The sequence below is a fragment of the Schistocerca piceifrons genome, chromosome X (assembly GCF_021461385.2).
Source record: "Schistocerca piceifrons isolate TAMUIC-IGC-003096 chromosome X, iqSchPice1.1, whole genome shotgun sequence".
Taxonomy (NCBI): domain Eukaryota; kingdom Metazoa; phylum Arthropoda; class Insecta; order Orthoptera; family Acrididae; genus Schistocerca; species Schistocerca piceifrons.
In genome coordinates this window covers 786,403,884-786,426,686 of record NC_060149.1, presented here as the reverse complement: position 1 = coordinate 786,426,686, position 22,803 = coordinate 786,403,884, and the positions used below count along the sequence as shown (strand labels likewise).

General features: G+C 40.3%; 1 protein-coding gene and 1 long non-coding RNA gene across 4 annotated transcripts in view; one reads left to right on the top strand and one right to left on the bottom strand.

Annotated features, from left to right (window-relative positions):
• The window catches only part of LOC124721228, a 91,012-nt gene extending 89,549 nt beyond the window's left edge, over positions 1-1,463 (top strand). For both annotated transcript variants that reach the window (XR_007006298.1, XR_007006297.1), the window contains one exon: positions 328-1,463. This is a non-coding gene — a long non-coding RNA (uncharacterized LOC124721228). The remainder of the gene's footprint in view (positions 1-327) is intronic.
• Positions 1-22,803, bottom strand: part of LOC124721226 (guanine nucleotide exchange factor C9orf72-like) — an 85,742-nt gene that overhangs the window by 45,452 nt on the left and 17,487 nt on the right. The window lies entirely within an intron of this gene.

The window sequence follows — 22,803 nt, the reverse complement described above, 5'->3', positions numbered from 1 at the left end:
TGGGTGACACCACCACACACTCTTGCATTTGCTCCATACCCTGCTGTGGTCAGCACCTACAGACGCCAGTCAGCCAACATATCAGATTAACTAACCTGTGTTTTATAGACGCCATGGCAGAAGAAGTCATGGGAGCACAGTTTCATTACTAATTCAATTGGTTCATGTATGTTTGGAGAAGGCAACTTGTTCGGAATAAACCCTCAGTCTCCGAGGTAAAACCATGTATTTAACTTGAAACAAGGATACACATTGATGTTAATGTATATTTCTGAATTTCTAGTAACTCCTAATTGTTGCTGATGGATTCTTTTAATTTTGTTTCAGGAAATAAATGAGACCCAAATGACAAATACGTTGTGTGAATTCAATGGCAATCATGAGAAGAGTGATGCAAGTGTTCAGACTTAAGTCTCTAACAGAATTGTGGCCCTTAGGAAAAAAGTGAAATGACTGCAGATGAAACTGAAGTGGCATGAAGAAAAGGTGGAAACAATGGCAGAATTGACCAGTGCTGAAAAAAAGAAGCTATGTAAATGACAATCTGAAAAGTGTTCTTCAGGAACATTTTAGTTGCTTTCCTTTAGATTTTATTGTTACCCAATTGAAAAACACTGATGCAACGAAGCAATTCAGACAATACAGTGAGCTAACGAAACAATTTACCCTCACTTTGTATTTCTATTTCCCTGTGGCATATAGATTTGTACACTCTTATGTTTCTTTTGTCCCACCCCCGGTATTCTTCGAGGTTGGGTGTCATCAGTAAATCCCGAATTTGGCTAGCTACAACAGGTTTTCTACTCTCTAAAACAATACCAGTGACAAATGATATCTTAAAGAATGTGCACTTATTGTTATAGTATGTCAATTAGGAAGCAGTTTGTGTGGAACAACAATAAAAAGGGCATGCATGTTATGTTGATTTGGACAACACTGATTATAGATTCAGAAGAGCTAGCTACTGAAGCTTTAGTTTTTCAGATAGTGTCATACACTGCAAAGGTTAAGTGTCCAAGTGCACAGTTCTTTGTGAATAAACTGTCATCAGATGTAATGACTGAAATTGTGAGAGTTTGTGTACTGAAACTGTTGTCTGTAAGTCTTCTTGCGATGTGAGTGATATGTGATGGTGTCGCTGTCAACATTCAGACACTGAAGAATCTCGAGTGCTCACTGAATCTGGAATCTCGAGTGCTCACTGAATCTAGGAAAATTTTGCCCCTTACTTCAAGCATCCTGCGAATGACAATGTTCATGCAATTCGTGGTCCATGCCATTGGTTTGTAATACTTTAGCTGAAAAGAAAATTATTAACTGTGTAGCCAGTGATATGAAGTGGGACTTCATTTCGAAGTTACATTACCTGAAAGAGTGAATCTTTAAAAATTGCCAGTTCACTCTCTGGTTCACATGTGAATTTCTATAACAAGAAAATAAATGTCTCTTTAGCAGCCCAATGAGCTCCAGTGTTGCTGATGTGAATGAATTTCTAGTGTGTTGTCAGTACCCAGATTTTCAGAATGCCTCTGCCAATGCCAATGGACAGTGTCTTGAAAGGAGGATATAAGATGAACATCAACAAAAGCAAAACGAGGATAATGGAATGTAGTCGAATTAAGTCGGGTGATGCTGAGGGAATTAGATTAGGAAATGAGACACTTAAAAGAAGTAAAGGAGTTTTGCTATTTGGGGAGCAAAATAACTGATGATGGTCCAAGTAGAGAGTATATAAAATGTAGACTGTCAATGGCAAGGAAAGCATTTCTGAAAAAGAGAAATTTGTTAACATCGAGTATAGATTTAAATGTCAGGAAGTCGTTTCTGAAGGTATTTGTATGGAGTGTAGCCATGTATGGAAGTGAAACATGGACGATAAATATTTTGGACAAGAAGAGAATAGAATCTTTCGAAATGTGGTGCTACAGAAGAATGCTGAAGATTAGATGGGTAGATCACATAACTAATGAGGAGGTATTGAATAGAATTGGGGATAAGAGGAGTTTGTGGCACAACTTGACAAGAAGAAGGGACCGGTTGGTAGGACATGATCTGAGGCATCAAGGGATCACAAATTTAGCATTGGAGGGCAGTGTGGAGGGTAAAAATCATAGAGGGAGACCAAGAGATGAATACACTAAGGAGATTCAGAAGGACGTAGGTTGCAGTAAGTACTGGGAGATGATGAAGCTTGCACAGGATAGAGTAGCATGGAGAGCTGCATCAAACCAGTCTCAGGACTGAAGACCACAACAACAACAACAACTCTGCCACTGTAGAATTCATTAGAATTATTGATAAACTGTTTGACGTGTGCAACTCTAGCAATGTTAATGCTAAGGGCTTTAAACAACCATTGAGAACTGAAAATGTAAATTATTGGACTGAATTTCTTTGTCGTGCAGAAAACTTCCTTCAAACATTAAGGACTGATGGTGGGTGTACATTTGTACATCGATGAAACATTTGTGCTGGGTTTTTTTGATGTGCTTACATGGTGTTAGAGGCCTCTCCCAGGAGTTTCTGTTTCAGAATATTGAACCTCAAATGTATTTTTTAACATACGAACTCTCACAAAATCATCTAGAACTTTTTTTTTTTTTGTCAGATCTACCTTTGGTTGGAGCAATAATCCCACCACATTACAGTTCCAGTCAGTTCTGAGAACAATGTTGCTCAAGAACAATGCTACTACAAGTGACAAGAGTAATATAGATGACACTGAGAAAGTGAGGTCTTTCAATGTTCACGAATTATTGTGCCATAAGAAGCACAGTGATAAGTTCACTAATAATAGTGAAGATACTGGTTACTTTGAGGCTCGTGATTCAACACTACTTAGTGACTACCAGGAGAATATTATTTATTATACACCGAATAGCCAAAGAAACTGGTATACCTATCTAATGTTGTGTAAGGCCCTGTGAGCACAGAGAAGTGCCGCAACATGATGTGGCATGGACTCGACTAATGTCCGAAGTAGTGCTGGAGGGAACTGACACCATGAATCCTGCAGGGCTGTCTATAAATCCGTAAGACTATGAGGGGTGGAGATCTCTTCTGAACAGCACGTTGCAAGGCACCCCAGATATGCTCAATAATGTTCATGTCGAGAGAGTTTGGTGGCCAGCGAAAGTGTTTAAAACTCAGAAGAGTGCTCCTGGAGCAACTCTGCAGCAACTGCCCAAGTCCATCAGAATGCACAATGGACATTGTTTGATTGTGTGAAGGTTCATCACATATTTGATGAGATAATCATAATAAGAAATTTTTCATGTTAACTTTTTGGTCATTTTGTATTGTTATATAGTTTTACCATTCAGTAAATAAAATGTGAATAGTGGAAGCAAAAAATCTGTTGCACAGAGGTAACATTTTTGTGAAGCATAATTTGTCAGCAGTCTTAGTGGCAGTATGGAAATTACGTATGTAAAAACATCAGAATAATGGCAAATCAAACAGGATGTTTATGTACCTGTCACTTAACAGAGTCAGGTCTAGACATATCAGAGGTTCCATATCACTCCAACTGCACACTCCCCACACCATTACAGAGCCTCCATCAGCTTGAACAGTCCCCAGCTGACATGCAGGGTCCATGGATTCATGAGGTTGTCTCCATACCCGTACACGTCCATCCGCTCGGATATAATTTGAAACGAGACTCGTCCGACCAGGCAACATGTTCCCAGTTATCAACAATCCAATGTCAGTGTTGACAGGCCTAGGCAAGGTGTAAAGCTTTGTGTGGTCATCAAGTGTACACAAATGTGCCACCGGCTACAAAAACCCATACTGATGATGTTTTGTTGAATGGTTCGCACGCCGACACTTGTTAATGGCCCAGCATTGAAATCTGCAGCAGTTTGCAGAAGGGTTGCACTTCAGTCATGCTGAATGATTCTCTTCAGTTATCGTTGGTCCCATTCTTCCAGGATTTTTTTCTGGCCAAAGTGGTGTTGGAAATTTGATATTTTACTGGATTCTTGATATTCACAGTACACTCGTGAAATGGTCATAGGGGAAATTCCCCACTACCTCAGAGATGCTGTGTCCCATCGCTCGTGTGCCAACTATATAACACCATGTCCAAACTCACTTAGATATTGATAACCAGCCATTGTAGCAGCAGTAACCGATGTAACAACTGCGCCAGACACTTATTGTCTTACATAGGTGTTGCCGAATGCAGCACCGAATTCTGCCTATTTACATATCTCTGTACTTGAAATGCCCATACCACTTTCTTTGGCGCTTCAGTGTATGTTGGGATATGTTGTGAGAAAGAGTATGCAAATGTTGACATGTGCTAAGTGTAAAGAACTTATTAATGTTCCCAAAATGTGCCCAAATGATCACACATGCTGTAAGATTCCTGCGGCAAATCCAGCTGCTTTTACTATAAAGGTTGACAGAGGTGGTTTGCCTCACCCATCTGCAGGAATGTTTACAATAGTGCAGCACAAAGAAAAATGTTTTTGTTCTGCTCTAGTGAGATTTACTTTAAAATCAGACCATCTTTGGCCTATTAATTCTGTTTGTTTTCTTTGGTGAACAAGCCAATGTTTTTAGCAAAGTGCATAAACTAGTCACTGCCATTAACTGAGGACGTGTGAGTCACACTTAATACAACATATTGCTACTATGCACCTTCAGATTAAATTAAAGGCAAACACAAAAAAAGTAACAGCTGCTGCACAGAGTAACTATTCTGGCACGAGGCAGAGGTTGGGGAAGGTAATTACATCTACCATTGTATGGCATGTGAATATACACTCCTGGAAATTGAAATAAGAACACCGTGAATTCATTGTCCCAGGAAGGGGAAACTTTATTGACACATTCCTGGGGTCAGATACATCACATGATCACACTGACAGAACCACAGGCACATACACACAGGCAACAGAGCATGCACAATGTCGGCACTAGTACAGTGTATATCCACCTTTCGCAGCAATGCAGGCTGCTATTCTCCCATGGAGACGATCATAGAGATGCTGGATGTAGTCCTGTGGAACGGCTTGCCATGCCATTTCCACCTGGCGCCTCAGTTGGACCAGCGTTCGTGCTGGACGTGCAGACCGCGTGAGACGACGCTTCATCCAGTCCCAAACATGCTCAATGGGGGACAGATCCGGAGATCTTGCTGGCCAGGGTAGTTGACTTACACCTTCTAGAGCACGTTGGGTGGCACAGGATACATGCGGACGTGCATTGTCCTGTTGGAACAGCAAGTTCCCTTGCTGGTCTAGGAATGGTAGAACGATGGGTTCGATGACGGTTTGGATGTACCGTGCACTATTCAGTGTCCCCTCGACGATCACCAGTGGTGTACGGCCAGTGTAGGAGATCGCTCCCCACACCATGATGCCGGGTGTTGGCCCTGTGTGCCTCAGTCGTATGCAGTCCTGATTGTGGCGCTCACCTGCACGGCGCCAAACACGCATACGACCATCATTGGCACCAAGGCAGAAGCGACTCTCATCGCTGAAGACGACACGTCTCCATTCGTCCCTCCATTCACGCCTGTCGCGACACCACTGGAGGCGGGCTGCACGATGTTGGGGCGTGAGCGGAAGACGGCCTAACGGTGTGCGGGACCGTAGCCCAGCTTCATGGAGACGGTTGCGAATGGTCCTCGCCGATACCCCAGGAGCAACAGTGTCCCTAATTGGCTGGGAAGTGGCGGTGCGGTCCCCTACGGCACTGCGTAGGATCCTACGGTCTTGGCGTGCATCCGTGCGTCGCTGCGGTCCGGTCCCAGGTCGACGGGCACGTGCACCTTCCGCCGACCACTGGCGACAACATCGATGTACTGTGGAGACCTCACGCCCCACGTGTTGAGCAATTTGGCGGTACGTCCACCCGGCCTCCCGCATGCCCACTATACGCCCTCGCTCAAAGTCCGTCAACTGCACATACGGTTCACGTCCACGCTGTCGCGGCATGCTACCAGTGTTAAAGACTGCGATGGAGCTCCGTATGCCACGGCAAACTGGCTGACACTGACGGCGGCGGTGCACAAATGCTGCGCAGCTAGCGCCATTCGACGGCCAACACCGCGGTTCCTGGTGTGTCCGCTGTGCCGTGCGTGTGATCATTGCTTGTACAGCCCTCTCGCAGTGTCCGGAGCAAGTATGGTGGGTCTGACACACCGGTGTCAATGTGTTCTTTTTTCCATTTCCAGGAGTGTATATTGAATGAAGCAAAACAATAAATAAAAATTAAAAGTTGAGGTTTACACGTTACTAATTTGACCACCACCTTCCTTTTCCAAAATTCGCACCAGTAAATTGTTAACATAAAAACCTTTATTAAAGATTTTTTCCCCAGTTAGCAGCTGAAATTAGCAACAAAGCAGTTGTTTAGCAGTTTTGCTGCCTAATGATGTGTACAGATTTTTTTCTCATTAGGTTTAGAGAGAAATACACTTTGCATCAATTGTGTGAATGTTCGTCACATATCTCATGAGGTAACTACAGTAACAAATTTTTATGTCAACTTTTTTGTTATTTTGTATCACTACTATAGTTTTACCATTCACGAAATAAAATGTGAATAGTGAAAGCAAAAAATCTGTTGCACAGAGGTAAGATTTTTGAGAAGCATAATTTGTCAGCAGCCTTAGTGGCAGTATGGAAATTATGTACATAAAAACAACAGAATAATTGCTAAATTGATCTTGCAGGGTAGGGTTAGAAGGTACAAGGGCAACAGCTAACAGCGAACGATACACACACACACACACACACACACACACACACACAGCGTACATCAATTGTAATTGTATTTTTTCTATGCAGCAGAACAATTTGACACCTTGCCCCAATTTAACATGGCGACTGTGACATCACATATCATGGTTTTGCTTCGTGTAATAGTCTCTCCAGTTTAGTGTTGAGCTCAATGCTGACCTCTGCGCATGTAAACATATAGCGCCCCAGTGGTGGAAGCTGGCAAAGTCGATAAATCGCTGTCAAAAACTATTCTGATGGCTGAATCTGAGACCACTGTTTTTAATGTCTAATAAAACACAGCTCCAAGTCTCACTTAAAGGGTAATTTGTCTCTATTCATAGGGCTGTCAGATAGTTTTTCCTGAGACGCCACAATGAAGGTATTATACCTAAATTTGCAAGATTTGTTCATTATATTCATACAAAACTGGCCAACAACATTAAGAAGTATGCTAGTTTTGCCTTAGCAAGGGAGTGCATTCGTTTTACTTGCACACAACTGGATCACTAGCCAAGAATTTATTTTACTTGTAGTCAGAGGTATCAAAATGTTCAAATGTGAGTGAAATCTTATGGGACTTAACTGCTAAGGTCATCAGTCCCTAAGCTTACACACTACTTAACCTAAATTATCCTAAGGACAAACGCACACACCCGCGCCCGAGGGAGGACTCGAACCTCCACCGGGACCAGCCGCACAGTCCATGACCGCTCGGCTAATCCTGCGCTCAGAGGTATCATCACTGCTGTCAGCTGTATTCTGGAAATGTGTGGATAATTATTCTTGGGCACTATCAGACTAGGTTCACAGGAGTGCCATCAGTATGTAGTCTTCAAAGTTTCAATGGCGTTGTTCTTGACTCACGGTATTGGATGACAACATCCTTTGACAGACTGTCATGACCTCACGAGTAAAGAACTGGACGATGCCGTGCTATCAGTTTTGCACAAAGGCCTAAATTTTGCTCTTATACTGAGGAATGTTCCCATCACTGAATTCATTTGCAAAGTTGAGCAAGTGGTGCCCAGCTTTCCTGAGGATCAAGCCAAAGAAATTAGGCAAGAGGTCTCGCACATATTGGATAGGGCACCGTCCCCATGGAATAACATCTCTCTCTCGAAATGGGAGCAGTCCGGTACATTAGAGAGGCCCAAGATTTAATAATTCTACCAGCGGACAATGGCAATGCCACGGTTCTTCTTTCAAGGGATGATTATCTGGGAAAAATGGATATTTACTTGAGGACTCGGGATACCGAAGACTGCAGAACAACCCAAGTGAATGCATAAAATGGAAAACCTTTACTTTTGGAGAATAGTTCATTGCCTGATGATGTACTTAGAAAACTTCATCCTGGTGCTGCCGATCCAATGACATAATGTACCCAAAGTATATAAGCAAGGGTTTTCATTTCAGCTGATCATGAATAACTTGGGTGCTCCCACTTACATCTTGGCCAAGTATTTAGCGTCTGTTCTTGGCCCTTATGTTGGAAACTGTGAACATATTATTTCCAATTCTGTAGTTTTTAATGCAGCGAATGAAGTCTCTGTGTCCTGGTCCCTCCGATTTGCTAGTCAGCTTTGATGTAGTATCCTTTTTGCCCAGGTCCCTCTTGAAGAATCTTTGCTGTTAATTGGTGAAAAACTGGACAAGGAAATGACTAAGCTTTGTCACCAAGTGCTGATGTACTTTTTATTCAATGCCATATATTTTGGACAAACTGATGTACTGGCTATGGCTATGGGGAGTCCATTATCCCCTAGAGTTGTGAATTTATTTATGGAAGAATTTGAAGACATAGTGCTGAGAATAGCATTTTTAAAACCTACCTGTTTTTGGAGGCACATCGGCAATAGGCCCATGGTTTGCATTGAGAGAGATGCTTTGAACCGTTTCCGCAATTGTTTTAATTGTCTTCATCCCAGCATCAAATTCACGATACAGGTTGAAGGAGATGGAAAGCTTCTGTTCCTAGATGTCTTGGTTTACAGAGAGGATGATGGAACACTGGGATGCAGTGTTTATCAAAAGCCCATGCACACGGATTATTACCTGCACGCATTGAGCTGTCATCCATCATTCCAATGCATAGGGGTCTTACAGATGTCAACAGAAGCTTATGACAACTCAGATGCAGAAAACTTGACACAAGAGCTGGATCATCTTAAAGTTGTGTTCAAACAGAATGGCTATACAAACAAACAGATCCATTGCACTTTCCATTAGAAGATATATGTTACTCAGTTGCTTTCCTACCTTTTGCTGGCAATATATCTTTGAAAATAGGAAGAATTTTAAAAAGATATGAGATAAAAAGCGTTTTTCATCTGACAATCAAGATCAGAGCGCTCCTTGGCTCAGTAAAGGATGACTTGGGATTAAGGAAGCTTGGTGTGTACAAAATCCCCTGCCATTGTAGGAAAGCTTACATTGGTCAAACAGTTTGTACCATTCAGGGCCAACGTATTGAGCACCAACACCACACACACATAAAAGAATCCATTAAAATTTGACTATCTGACAATCTTATAAGCAGAGAAATGGGTTACCCTTTAAGAAAGATTTGGAACCCTGTTTTATCAAACATTAAATAATAATTGCCTTTGATTCAGCCATCAGAATAGTTTTCGATAATGAAATATTGATTTTGCCAGCTTCCATCACTGGGGCACTATATGTTCAGTTGTGTTAGAGGGGAGTTGCAACAATCTCTTGTGCACACACTGTTTGCCTTCCACAGTGTATACAGGAACCACCGCTCACGGCCTGAATTCAATTCCGGCGAGTTCATGCAACAGCTTACTCACCTGAAGATGGCGACCAAATGTACTGCAGAAATAGTGTGTCAAGATGACTTCATGATCTGGCTGCAGACCCGAGAAGAATATTATCTCTTATTACACCAGGAAAGCCTAAGTAGTCAGATAAGCATGTCTCATCAAGCAATGTCCAACATGACAATGTTCAACATTGTCCCTTCTTCGAGTTTGAAAGGATATGCGCCATCGTCGAATAGTTGGTTTGACTGTCTGCAGCTTGTTGGCTAATTCCAATCACTGTCTTTCCCACTCAAACAATACTGTTACTCCCCAAAAAAGAATCGTTAGGGAAAGACTGAATGAATATAAGAAGACAACGATGCAAGTCCCAATCTGTCCTAGAATTATGTCACCAGCTTATATTGTACATCTTTTTCATGTCAAAAAATATTCTTGTACAATGCAATCTATATAGGATATAGGAAAGCAAGATATATAGCTGCCTCCAGTACAGCTAGATTGTCGGCTTTGAGTCAATAAATCCTGAACCTGCACTAAGTGTGACTAAGAAGCTACCTTGTCACCTGGTGCCAGGACCATACGACAGTTAATTAGTTGCTGCAGTAGTTTTCTTATGATTTGTTAATAGAACACTTCTATAACTACTGGGGCACATCCACTCATTCCCTTGGTTGAGATAGGTGGGATTTACACTGCCTCCCTTCACATGATGGTAAATCGTTCAGTTTACTGTACTGCATTTAAAAATTCTAGATGGATTTTCTTTGATTCATTGTCAAAGTGTCACAGCAATATGTATTTCATTTACTAGTACATGGGAGTTTCATTCCATATCAAATCCAGGCCCCATTAGAGGGAAGGGTCCTTATAGGACTCAATGCCGTTAGAGCTGAAATCCAAACCACCCTCCTCCATGACTGCATGATGGAAACGGGATGCTACATTCAGGCAGCCAAAGACAGTATGTAGTCTTGGCAAAGTCGCCAGGTATTGTTTGGAGGCACTGCTCATTCAGTACTCATGTTATAGGTGTCTGACAAATATTCTCAGAAATCTGATAACTTTCTACAAGTCGTACTGAACTAATAGAATGGCTGATTTGGTCCAGGGACACTCATGGTGATCTCATTTTGTTCTCTTTAATGGTTGGCATTTGACTCTTCTATGGGCTGCACGCCTGCCCCTGAATGCTTATTGCACTCCTCACTACACCAAGGACCAAGCTGTTATACGGGACCATAAGACTGCAGAACGATTGCATCACTGATGAGGTGGATTCGTAAGCGTCCTTTTTGACAGCCACCTTTTGAGCACAATTTGGCTGGTTTTCTAGGTGTATCCAGGTTAGGAAATAGTCAGAGGAGTGTAGTTACCATCACTTTGCATAAGTGGAAGAAATTAGCTCCACCAAGTTGTGACTGTGGTGCTAGAAAGCAGGCTGTCCATCACGTAATTCGAGAATGTCCTCAGAGAGCTTTTCTTGGGGATCTGACAGATTTCCTGGCGATGACAGAGGGTTCAGTAGATTACATACTAGATATTAGTTTGTAGTCTGAGATAACTGTCATGTTTTGTGATGTAGCCATACCCTAAATAAATGTGAGGATGGAAAGTATACTGAGCCATATATGGCAGAGGATGATCCCAAAGCAATAGTGCAATGGACAGTCTGCCCCTTCAGAAGATAGAGGCACTGAAAACAAGAGGCTCTCAACAGCTCTACACCTGCAGAAGATGGTAATGTATGACTATCAGGGCAGTTTAAGAAAACTTGTGTTAACTGGTATGATATGATCTTATGCTCTTCCTGCTTCATGTGCTGCTCAGTTGCATTTCCCAAAACTTACAAGCCCTTCTAGATGATACTGTACACCTATAGTGTGTACACCTGAAAGGCCTCCCAGGACTGGGATGACTGACTTCATCTTGCGCCTTTTACATTCTGGCAATGTAATTATGTTCATTTCAGTGACACTTACTTTATTTGCTCCTACATTCTACCTTATTGATTCCTGACTGTCAATCTTCATTAAATATCTGCAGAACATGACAGCTGTTGAAATTAAGTTTTTTTAAAAAATACAAAATAACAAGTGCAAAAAGAAGATTATGGTTTAGCATCCTGTTACCAACAAGGTCATTAGAGACGACAGCAGAAGCTCAGATTGTTTTAAGGACGAGGTAGGGCACTGGCTGGGTCCTTTCAAAGGAGCCATCCCAGCATTTGCCTGGAGTGATTTAGGGAAAATCATGCAAAACCTGAATCTTGATGGCCTGTAGAGTATTTGAACCATCATCCTCCTGAATGCAAGTCCCGTGTGCTAAACAATGCACCACCTCATTTGGTAATTGATAATTACAATGAATTTTCGAGTCTGATGACTTGACAGGAATATATATTAAGAGAAACTCATTTTTTAACTGCTGTACCCTCATCCACATTGTAGAGTTACTAGTCAAAGAAAGAAATATGATTTTAGTCCCACAAGTACTTAGAAAACTCAGTCTACCTTCATAGGGCTACACGTCTACATAGTTCTTACACAACCAGGCTGGAGCAGATATATCAAAATGTACATCTCTATTTCGCAAGCCACTTTATGAAGTATGGACAAGGGTATTTTGTGCAACACAGTAATTTCTTCCCTTTCCTGTTCTAAGTGTGCATGGGAAGAATGACTGTTAGTAAGCCACTGTAGGGCTCAAAATCTCTCTCTTTTTACCACAATTTCTTTTTTTGAGATCTTGAGAGATATAGGATTAAGCAATATGTCGGTTAACTCCTCTAGGAACATACGAGAGGTGTTCAATAAATAATGCAACACTTTTTTCTGAAAGCAGGTTGCTTTTATTCACGAATCCAATACACCATATTATTCCCTGTCTTTTGACTACAAAACCCAATTTTTCAACATAACCTCAGTTCAATGCAACAGCCTTACGTCACACTGAGAGGGCCTGTATGCCCACGCAGTGCCACTCTACTGGTCGACATCAGAGCCAACGTCTTGCTGCATCAATAACCTCCTCATCATCCATGTACTGCTCCCCATGGAGTGCATCCTTCATTGGGCCAAACAGATGGAAGTCGGAAGGGGTGAGATCTGGGCTGTAGAGCGATTGGGAAGACTAGTCCAATTAAGTTTTGTGAGCTCCTATTGGGTGCACAGACTTGGGTGACTCCTTGAACTGTCAAGGAGAATGAGAAGTTAGTTTGTATTTTTGTGGCGATGAACATGCTGTAGTTGTTTCTTCAATTTCCTTAGGGTAGCACAGCTGTGTGCAGCTGGCCGGCATATTGGAGATCAGACAGGTTTGTGCGACCTTGTTGCGACAGTGACAGACATCTCGCCCAATGACTCACTGTGCTTTTGTTCACTGTCAGGTTCCTGTTGACATTCTCCAAGCACCTGTATATGTGAAGATCTGGTTTTTTGCCAAAATAATCTCAATGACAGCTCTCCATATGGAACGCACCTCTGTTACTGATGCCATTTTGTAGGCCGTGTATAGTGCTGCCAACTATCTGAACTTCATGAAATTAGAGCAGCAAAAGTGGGATTATTATTCCACTATGTCCCACAACAAATTCCGCACTTTTCAAACAAAACTGGTCAAGAAAAAAATGTGCTGCATCGCTTATTGGACACTCCTCGTACATTCTCAAAATTTCAACAGTGAATCACAACACACCTGACATCGGAGATTGATCAGCATCTCCATGACTCTTTCATGCTTACTTGTAAGACTCCACTTGATAGACCGGGGGTCCACTGCACAAGGGAAGTAGCTACTCAGGTAGCACAATACTTGTTGAGGCACAACAGGGTTTTTTATACTAGGCGATGGTTTAAGGTCCTCTGATGAACACTCACTAGACAACACACAGATAGCAAAACCAGACTGTCTTCTGAGTACAGACACTTTAAATGTCAAAATTTTACCAGTAATTGTTGAAGCATTCATAACGAAGATCCTGACTTTACTGCCTTCCAGGAAAGTCGTCGTGCTCAAATTATTCTCACAACCAAGAGCTGGCTAAAAGCTGAAGTAGGAAGTTCTGGAATATTTAGTGAGGCATGCAACATATATTAAGAACATAAATTAAATGCCATAGGAGGGGAGTTGCCAAAAATATTCTCTCCACTGAAGCTGAGTCTGACAGGGAAGTTGTCCATACACATATGACAGGTGTAAGTATAATCAAGTTACTTGTTTGATACCTTTACTGGCCACCCGATTCTGCCCTGAGAGTTTTAGAATCATTCAAAGAAGGTCTTCACTCAGCAGCACAAAAATGTCAGCTCATTTAATGTTAGTAGGAGGCTACTTTAACCTACCGAGTACAGACTAGGATGTTGATTGGTTCATTGCAGGTGGTACAGAGAGTCAGTCTTGTTAAGTACTTTTGAACACATTTTACGAAAACTATTTTGAGCCGCTAATTCAACAGCCCACGTGCAATGGAAATATTTTAAAACTTGTAGCTACAAAGAGGCCTGATCTTATCGACAGTGGTGTCAGTATAGAGACAAGGATTAGTGATCGTGATATCATAGCAATGATTGTTACTAAAGTTAAATCAATCAGGCAGGCTAGGAGAGAACTTTTGCTAGAAAGAGCAGGTAAGTAGTTTTCAGCATCCCATTTAGACAATTAACGGACATTATTTAGTTCCAGTATGATGGTCGTAATGGAATTATGGATACAGTTTAAACAGATTGTAAAACATGCTCTGGAGAAGTATGTGCCAAGTATGTAGATTAAGAACAGAAAAAAACCATGACTGCAGTGCCTTAGACTGCTTGGCTAATCCCGCGCAGCCAGAAAAGACCCACTGTTTTTAAACCCTTGTCAAGTCAGCCATTTTGAGCAGTGAATGCTAAAAATGTCATACGTTCTTAAACTGCCATGCAGTATTCTATTTAAATTGCCATATATCATGCTGCATGCAATTTAAAAATATGAAAAAAAATACTTCTTACAGAAGTATGTAGTTGATTATGGCATACCCAGATTGTCATACTTCTTCAATTTAATTTGTTTATAAGTGACAAAATAAAAAGTATTTTTAAGAAACAATACAAATTTGATTTTGTTTCCATATTATTAACACTACACTTGAGACAAAGAAAGCTCATCGATGTCCATAAAATACATACAAATTTCTGAGTAAAATGACATAATAAAAATGAAAAATTTAATATGATTTACAGAGATGATAATTATAATAATTGGACAGTGCATTACAGTATGCCTTATGTATGTAGTTCTGTATAGTTTCAGAGCAGAATACATTTTACCGTAGGTCTTTCGCTAAGTCCCATATTCATTAAGAATGCTATAGAACCTCTTACCTCAGCTATTGTCACATTCTTCCATTTTTTATATGGGCTGGATAAAGTAGCATGTTCAGATATAAACTACCTAGCTGAGCAATTTATTTCAGCAACAATTTGTTAAAGTAACACTGCTGTGAAAAATATATTGAAATATTCAACTGCAGAAGATCCTACTGGTGGCATATGTGTTGGTCCAGGCACCTTGTGAAATGGATGTGGTAGTGGCTGTAGTGTTTTAGTTACAATCACTTCAGTGTACTATGTATTTTCCAGTCTGTCTTCACATTCGATCAACATACCAGCAAGAACATCAGTCACTTTCTGAACAACTACTACTTTCACTAAAATACTCTGTATCACTAGCCGGCCGGTGTGGCCGAGCGGTTCTAGGCGCTACAGTCTGGAACCGCGCAACCACTACATTCGCAGGTTCGAATCCTGCCTCGGGCATGGATGTGTGTGATGTCCTTAGGTTACTTAGGTTTAAGTAGTTCTAAGTTCTAGGGGACTGATGGCCTCAGATGTTAAGTCCCATAGCGCTCAGAGCCATTTCTGTATCACTAGTATTTTCCAACAACGCATGAAATTCATTATTGGAGACTTTTTAAAAAATAAGTTGCCAAAGTGAATGAAATAAACAAACTGAAAACATTACGTTAAAGAAAAGTACCACAGAAACAATATTATATAAATGCACTCTACAAAAACATCATCAGATGAAATAACAAAATTTAAACAAGTATTACAAAACACCACGTCAACAAACGAACAATCCAGTAGCAGAGTTATCGATCGTCAGTCAATTTATACGCTAAGTGAAAGTAAACAGGGTACCGACAAATCAGCATTCTGACTGTAGGGTGGTAACGATAGATCTTTACACTGGCATGCAAAGTATTATTAATGAAATTCAGAAAATGCTGTGGAAGAATAGATTGTTTTGCACTCTCAGTTCAAAGAAAAGTGAGCAAATGATGAGAGGCAAAATTTATTATCATGCATTTGTAAAAAGATTCATGTGTGAAGCATACATCAACTACCACCATAACACCTTACCAAAAGGTCTGACTGACAATCCAAGGAAATTCTTATCCTACATAAAATCACTAAGCAGGTTGAAGGCTTCCATCCAGTGACTCACTGACCAGTCTGGTGTGACAATAGAAGACAACGAAAGGAAGACTGAAGTTTCAAATTCCTCATATAAGAAATCATTCATGCAGGAAGATAGTAATAAAATAGCACCGTTTCACCATCACACAGTCTCCTGTATTGACGATGCAGGCTGTTAACGAAGGTACAAGCATACATGATAGGTCCCCGCATATGACAGTGGCTCAAAGACTTCTTAAATAATAGAATCAAGTACATTGTCCTCGATGGTGCGAATGATCATCACAGACAGGGGTATTGCCAGGGGTGCCTGAGGGAAGAGTGACAGGACCACTCTTGTTCTCTAGATACATAAATGATCTGTCAGACAGGGTGAGCAGCAATCTGTGACAGTTTTCTGATGCTGCTGTGGAGTATGGGAAGAGGTCACCATTGAGTAACTATAGGAGGATAAAAGATGACTTGGGATAAATTTATATTTGATTTGATGAATGGCAGCTTGCTGTAAATGTAGAAAAATATAAGTTAATGCAGATGAGCAGAAAACAATTCCGTAATGTTCAAATACAGTATTAGTATTGTGCTGCTCAACACAGTCACGTCGATTAAAGATCTCGGCATAGCATTGCAAAGAGGTATGAAATGGAAAGAGCACCTAAGGACTGTAGTAGGGAATGCTAATGGTCAACTTCAGTTTACTGGGCGAATTTTAGGAAAGCGTGGTTCATCTGTAAAGGAGTAGTCATATAGAACACTAGTGCGACCCATTCTGGAGTACCGCTTGAGTGTTTAGGTTCCCTTCTGGGTTGGATTGAAGGAAGACATAAAAACAATTCACAGGCAGGCTGCTACATTTGTTACAGGTAGGTTCTATCAACATGTGAGAACAGAGAAGGTTTGGGACCTCAAATGGGAATCTCTGGAGAGAAGACAACATTCTTTTCATGGAACATTATTGAGGAAATTTAGAGAATCAGCATCTGAAGCTGACTACAGAACAGCTCTACTCCCACCAACGTACATTTCGTGTAAGGACTGTAAAAGATAAGATAGTAGAAATTAGGGCTTGTATGCAGGCATGTAGACAGTCATTTTTCCCTTGCTGTATTTACAAATGGAACAGGAAAGAAAATGACTAGTGATGGTACAAAGTACCCTCCACGGTGTACCATGCAGTGGCTTGTGGAATATGTATGTAGATGTAGAACCTGTCACAAAATATGCTGCTCCTCTTTGGACCGCCTCCATTTTCTTTATCAATCAGATCTGGTAAGGTTTCCACATTGAAGAGTGATACTCAAATATTGGTTGAATTCTTCTAATAAATCTCAGTCTGGTATTTGCCTTTCCTACGAGTAGTTTTTATTGTTGCTTCACTTTATACTTCTCCATATACAATCTCTCAAATATTTAACAGATCTGACTGTCTCCAGTGAAAGACAATTGTGTAATCAAACAATAATGGGCCTTTTGCCTATTTAAATGAAATACTTAACACTTGTCTATATCGAAGATCAACTGCTGTGTCCTGCACCATGGGTCAATCTTTTGCAGGTCTCTCTCCCTTTGACTACGAGGGCTGTTTGAAAAGTCCATACAAAGTCCGAGACACGGCACCACCGGCGCATTTCGAGGTCATGTTTACTTAGTAGCATCTTTAGAAAGAAAGCACACCAAGTTTCAGTCATATAGGCCTATTTCTTTGTGTTTGGCATCAAGGAAGTGGAGTGATTGTCAAAAAATGGACGAAAAAGAATTTCGTGTGGTGATTAAACATTACTTTATGAAAGGCAAAACGCCTCAGAAGATTAAAGAGAAGCTTGATAAACATTACGGCGACTCTGCACCTTCGATTAGAACAGTTTATAAGTGGTTTCAAAATTTTCGGAGTGGCCATATGGGCACAAGTGATACTGAACGTTCTGGACGGCCTATGGAGGTTACAACTCCAGAAATCATTGATAAAATCCATGATATGGTGACAGATGACAGAAGATTTAAGGTGCATGAGATTGCTAGCGCTGTGGGTATCTCGAATGAACAGGTACATAATATTTTGCATAAACATTTGGAGATGAGAAAGCTATCCAAAAGATGGGTTCCGTGATTGCTCATGCTTGACCAAAAATGGAATTGTGTGAAATGTTGCAAGGATGGTTTGCAGCTGTTCAGGAAGAATCTACAGGACTTTAAGTGTCGTTTCGTCACTGTGGATGAAACATGGATACATTACTATACCCCTGAGACAAACAACAATCTAAACAATGGGTTACCAAGGGAGAATCTGCACCAAAAAAGGCGAAGACCATTCCTTCGGCCAGAAAGGTTATGCCGACTGTCTTTTGGGATTCGCAAGGGATAATCCTCATCGACTATCTGGAAAAGGGTAAAACTATTACAGGGGAATATTTTTCATTGTTATTGGACGCTTTGAAAACCGAGCTGCAAGAAAAACGCCGGCAATTGGACCACAAAAAGTCCTTTTCCATCATAGCACTGCACCAGCACACACCTCAGCAGTTGTGGTCACAAAATTAATGGAAATAGGATTCCAACTCGTTTAACATCCCCCTTATTCTCCAGACTTGGCTCCCTCGGACTACTATTTGTTCCCCAATTTGAAGAAATTGCTGGCGGGACAAAGATCTTATTCAAACAAGGAGGTCATTGCAGCAACTAATAGCAATTTTGCAGACTTGGACAATTCCCATTATTCGGAAAGGATAAACAAATCAGAACAGCATTGGACAAAGTGTATAAGTCTAAAAGGAGACTACGTCGAAAAATAAAAAAAGGTTTATCCCAAACACGTAAGTAGTTTTTATTTTTGCACAGACTTTTCAAATGCCCCTCTTACAGTTCTGTACTGTTCTGTCTTCTCTATATACAATAGCACCAGCCATGAACAGCCTCGTGGAGGTTTTGACAGCATCCACTACAGCATTTACATATATTGTGATGGTAACGCTTCTGTAACTCTTCCTTGGGGCATGCCTGGAACTACTCTTATGTCCAAAGATTCTATCCATTAAGAATAACACGCTGTGCTCTATTCACCAGGAACCCTTCAATTAATCACAAAGCTGGTGTGATATTTTGTACACTCACACTTAGTGTGTCACACAACAGCTTGGAACTGTACCAAATGCCTGCTGGAGGTAAAGGAACATGGCATCAACTAGGATGCTGGTATCTACTGCAGGTCTCTTGGAAAATAATAGAGTGAGCTTTGGATAAATAGAGTGAGCTGAGTATCTGAAGATCATATTTTGTGGACTCCATTCTGACTCTTACATGAGATTTTTTGGTCTCCACAAAGGTCATAATACACAAGCATAAAACATGTACTAAAATTTTCAAGGTTGACATCAGCAATAAGTTCATACTTGTGTGCATCTGTTTGACAACCCTTTTCAAAAATGGGAATGGCTTGCATGTTTTTGCAATTGTTTGGAATGCTTCATGCCTCCACTAATCTACAACAACTGGAACTAGAGATGAGCAAATTCTTTTGCCTACTCTACATAGAAATTTATAGGTATCCCCTCAGTTCAGTTCAAGTCGGCTTTCCTCTGTTGAGAAATGCTGTGGCGACAAATGCAATAGGCGCCAACAGCAACCCGCACGACATGCGTCGGAGACAGTACTTCAGTTGGTGTGAGATGGAAATTCAAACTGGCCAGCATATTAGCAGATCGACAGAGGGTGACAACGGTAACCAGGCCAGCAACAGCTCTGAGGTGTGCTCACAGCCCCGACCAGCATGCGCTGGCCAAATTATTTCCTACTTCCGCCAAAACTAAGTTTGAGCCAATCGAACAGAAATGTTACTTCACGGGATGACTACTTAGGGCCATGTTGTAATGGCAGGCAGCAGTTCCAGTGCAGCCAGCCACACTGGGGAGACTTGCTTGCATGATATGCTACCACAATCAACTCTTCTACTGTTCACCATTATCATGAAGTGGGGCTGGCCAAATGGTTTGCTGCCGTGTGGAGAGGATGCAGTATTCTGTTTCGCTACATCACCTACATTTGGGAAATGTCAGACTTAGTGTCAGTATTACAAAATTCATTCTTACAGACTTTAAAGGGATTCAGCTGTGACTTATTTTTCAGAACTCAGATTATTTAAGAAATCATTCCATCAAGAAAGTTTTTATTTTTGTTCTTCAGAAGTTAGTTACTGTATTCATCCAAAACCTGCGAGTCTATTTCTATTCTAACAAAATTGACGATCTTCTTCCTCCACACATAAGTCCCAATATAATGTGGCACAGATCAACAGAATTAAAATTCACTCATGTATCATGCTATGAAGTGGCTAACATTATAAAATCCCTAAAAAAACTCAAATCTTTGGGCTGGGATGAAGTTCCAACAAAAATAATAAAGGCAGGATGTGATAATACTGCATCCCAACTCTGTCAGATAATAAATCAATTGTTTGATGAGGGCTGCTTTCCGGACAGACTGAAGTATGCCGAAGTTTGACCTATCCACAAAAAGCACAGATGAGAGAAGATAGGAAATTTTTGCCCAGTATCAATAATACCAATTATTTCTAAAATATTTGAGCGAGTAGTGTGTAACCAACTAGAAAAATATAACAAAAAACATAACATTATTCTTAATAATCAGTATCGATTTAGGAAGGGCCAAAGCACTGTGCATGCTATCAATGAACTAATCACTAAAATAAGCAAATGCCTCAATAACAAGGAGAGCATATCCGGTATCTTCTGTGACCTCAGTAAGATATCTCATGCAGTAAACCATAAGCAGCTGCTTCTCAAATTAGCTTCTTACGGCTTCTATGAAAAATCTTTAAGTTGGTTCACGTCTTATCTCAAAAATAGGAAACAGAGACTAGTTATACAATATAAGGGCAAGAACGCTTGCTCTAGCTGGAAGGAAATACAAGTAGGTGTTCCCCAGGGGTCCTTACTAGGCCCATTACTATTTTTATATTATATAAATTACATGCCAGGTAAGGTAACTTCAGATACCCCACTCTGTATGAAAATGACTCGACAGCAGTAGTATACTGTAAAAACAATGAAGAATTAGCACAGAAAACGAAACAGACTCTTCAAGAACTAGAAAATTGGATAAATAATAATGCTATGAAACTAAACCTAACAAAAACATAAACTGTACACTTCAGGACCAAACAAACTGTTGAACATATAACACAGTTAAGTTATGAAGGCAGAGAACTGATAACTGCAGAATCTGTTAAATTTTTGGGAGTGACCATAAACAAAAACTTGTCATGGACTGATCACGTGGATTGTTTACTGAAGCAGTTAAATAGTTTTGTTTACAAAATGAGGGTTCTAAATTAAGTAACTGACTGAGCTGTTAGGAAAATTGTATATCATGCATATTTTATATCAGTTGTAAGATATGGCATAATTTTTTGGGGAGTTGAAAAAGGGCAGCTCATTTTGTATTATCACGTAGTAGGGGAGAGAGTGTGGCAGATGTGATACGCGGATTGGGATGGAAGTCATTACAGCAAAGACGTTTTTCGTCGCGGCGAGATCTATTTACGAAATTTCAGTCACCAACTTTCTCTTCCGAATGCGAAAATATTTTGTTGAGCCCAACCTACATAGGTAGGAATGATCATCAAAATAAAATAAGAGAAATCAGAGCTCGAACAGAAAGGTTTAGGTGTTCGTTTTTCCCGCGAGCTGTTCGGGAGTGGAATGGTAGAGAGAGAGTATGATTGTGTTTCGATGAACCCTCTGCCAAGCACTTAAATGTGAATTGCAGAGTAGTCATGTAGATGTAGATGTAGAAGCCTCATCAAGGTGTTCAAGCTACAGAAAAAGAATTATCAGAGCTATGACTGGAACAAACAATAGACAATCATGCAAACCTTTATTTGCAAGCCTTGATTTACTGACAATTCCTTCCATGTTTATATATGAAACACTTCTCTGAGTTAAAAAAAACCCACATCTTTGTGACAGAAATTCATTTAAACATGCTTATGAAACAAAGCACAAGCAAGATTACACGTTACCTTGCCACAGACTAACATTATTTGAAAATACTCCGTATTACATGGCTTTGAAGCTTAGCAATAAAATGTGTTCAAAGTTGAAGGACTGCAAGCTCGAACCCACAGGTGCAAACACTGAAAAATATTTAAAAAGCAAATGCTAGCTACTACAATGTGGATGATTTTATAAACGTTGAAGATGAGTGGGAGATATTACATTTGTTTCGTTTTCCTGTTTTTTCTACATTATGTTTTATGTGTATGCTTATGTTCCTTTTTAATTGAGGTATATGTTCTTTTTATACGTGTCCATACTTATAAACTACATATTGTGTAAACCACGTATCTAAATATCTTTATGAATACATATATAATAATTTTATGAAAGTATGTGCTCTTTGAAGTACGTCCATATTTATAAACTAGAGAAACAAACATGAAAAATACTTTTAGAGTGATTTTAAACCACTGTGGAAATTTTAAGGAACAGGAAGAAATCTAACGTAATTTTCTTTTTGTGTTGTAATGTGCTTCTGGGCACTTCCTTTATTTTAATGTATCTTGTTTTAAGGTATATTTAGGTAGGCATACAGTTATTCATTGACAAGTCACCAATGTTTCAATCAAATAATTGTATATAACATGTCATTTGACAATAAAGATTCTATTCTAGTCTTGCACTGAAAAAAAGGAGTAAAACTGTTTAATTGGTATACCTGGTGAATGTTTCATGTAATTTAACTAAGGGAAGGGGACATATCAAGGGGTTTAGTTGATTTTTTAATCCTGTAGTCATTTATCTTAGTATCTTT